General features: G+C 30.7%; 1 pseudogene; it reads right to left on the bottom strand.

Annotated features, from left to right (window-relative positions):
- Positions 1-478: 478 nt before the first annotated feature.
- On the bottom strand, positions 479-694 carry LOC145271736 (U2 spliceosomal RNA; annotated as a pseudogene).
- Positions 695-2,501: the final 1,807 nt, after the last annotated feature.

The raw sequence follows: 2,501 nt of genomic DNA, 5'->3' as shown, positions 1-2,501 counted from the left end.
TTTCCAGAATCGACTTCATATTTCCCACCCCAATGTTAAAAATATACATTAAATAGAGTAATGTGTAATGCATAAACGGGTTCACTCATTTTCGGGACTGATTTAATGTCCCTCACCCCACTGTTAAAAATATACATGAGACAAAGTAATGTTTAAATCGTAAAGTTTGAGTAATTTCCGGGACTAACTTCATATCCCGTAACCCACTGCTTAAAATATACTTGAAATAAAGTAATGTTTTAATCATAAACTGTTTCAGCAGCTTTTCAAAAGTAATACATAAAAACATTAACACGGTTAGAGATTAGGCAACCATTGCTTCAACATGAATTTCTGAGTGTAGTATAAGTTTCAGCATTCCAGTGACTTAAATCTCCCCTTCTTTAGTTTAGTTAATGGAGGAGAAATACTTCATTACTGAGACAATTTTTATTTTTGTTATTGACCAGAGAACCCCTTTTGGGGAGCTGGTTTCCTCCTAAATTCCGCCCTTGTGGGGAGGCAAGTAAACAAAAAAATTCACAATGCCTCCCCACGGGACAGATTTAGATACCAGGGTTGTTTTTTTAACGTGGAGAAAAAATTGTCTTAGTCGTAAATGATTTCTCTTCCACTGAGAGAGAAGAAATTGAAATGTAGCACCTGAAGAACAGATACTACACTTTGATCTTAGCCAAAAGGCCAAGAAAAACAAATCATTTTTATTAGCTTTGCCTCAACAGCGACACCAATTTTTAAAAAATATTTTCAAGGTGACAAGGTTTATTTGGAATATTCCACTTTCCTTTTTTAGGGATGCACAGCATGATAACGGACGGAGCGATAAGCGTAATAATATAATAATAATAATAATTATAATAATGATAATAATTATAATAATAATAATGATAATAATAATTATAATAATAATAATCATAATAATAATAATAATAATCATAATAATAATAATAATAATTAATGGAGGCATCTTTTTCTTTTGAAAAAGCAAGCCTCGTTTTGAATTCTTTTGGTGTTTTTTATGAAAGTACTCAGCATACTATAAACATCCCAACCTCTCCATGTTAAGAACGGCTTTCGAGATTAGAAGTGTTTATTCCTAAAGCCATTCTTAACATGGGGAGGTTGGGGGATGTTTATTTCTAAAGCCGTTCTTAACATGAGGAGGTTGGAGGTGTTTATTCTAGAAGTTGTTCTTAACATGGGGAGATTTGGATGCGTTTAATCTGAAAGCTATTCTTAACATGAGGAGATTAGGGTGTTTATACTATGCTGGGTACTCTCATAAAAAATACCAAAAAATTCAAAACACCTGTAAACCATGAATACTGCTATTTTTTTTTTTTCTTTTTCAAATCCGCTCGGAAAAACTACAATTTTTTAGATACAATAAATTTGCTTTGGGAAATAAAAACTACTTGAAAACCGAAACAAATGAGTCAGGTAATTATAAGATTAACTTTCACTCGCTATGGTAACATTTATTTCTTGTATATATTTATTTTTTTATGTATAATTGTTTGTTGGCTTCTCTGTTAAATACTCCTAGAGATTTTTAGAGTTGATTGATTCGAACGTGAAATTTGAACAAAATATTGTTTTTCGACATTTTTTTTTTTTTTTTTACGTTAACTTGGTCTGTTATCCTTCAAACACAATTCAAACTTTAAAGCAAACAAAAAGACTAATTATGATAAGCCTCTTTTAAGAAGCATAGGGTACCGTTTTCTTTCGTCATTTTCACCCGTACCTCAAGTGTGTGTGTGTGTGTGTGTGTGTGTGTGTGTGTGTGTGTGTGATGCTTTAAGTAGCGGGGATAGGGTGGGATGTATTGAAACTAAATCACTTTTAATATACATTTTTGGACCGGTAGATTTTGGGTAATAAACAATGTATTTGCTACGTTTTCAATATCGAAATCATATTTATTTTTTCCTGGCAAACGCACAAATTTTTTTTTTAAAAAAAGGAGACTTTTTAAAAATACTTGATTAGAGATAATTATTTGTTATTACCGTTCTTCAGTTATATACCGACATGAAATGTGGACTTATTTCTATATTAGAACCAATAGGAAATATAATGGTTTGCACGCGTCACAGTAGTAAAAAAGAATTTCCCAAAGCAATTAAATTCAAGTAATACTTACTTTGTTTCGCAATCTGCTTTCAACAAATCTGCTTTCATAAAAAAAAACAATTATAAGAAAACGAGACGAGGTTGACGCGTGGACCTCGACAATTAAGATGGTTACCGGAAAAGCAAGTTCGCAGAAAATTAAAATAATTATTTTCGTTTATTGTGATTTAAAATTTTTATTTTTAATTTTGTTGCTACGTATTGTGTTAGAATCTTTTTTAAAAATATGACTTTATTGTTAACAAATTATTCATGAGTTTTTATCTATAAAAAGAAAACATTTTCTGTTTTAATGTAAAAACAAACAAACAAACAAACAAAAAAACAAACAAAAAAAAACGCCGACACTTTTGATATGAGTGGGG

Source organism: Euprymna scolopes, chromosome 46 (assembly GCF_053919585.1).
Source record: "Euprymna scolopes isolate OS-2025 chromosome 46, ASM5391958v1, whole genome shotgun sequence".
In the NCBI taxonomy this organism is placed as follows: domain Eukaryota; kingdom Metazoa; phylum Mollusca; class Cephalopoda; order Sepiida; family Sepiolidae; genus Euprymna; species Euprymna scolopes.
This window is presented reverse-complemented; position numbering and strand designations above follow the sequence as displayed.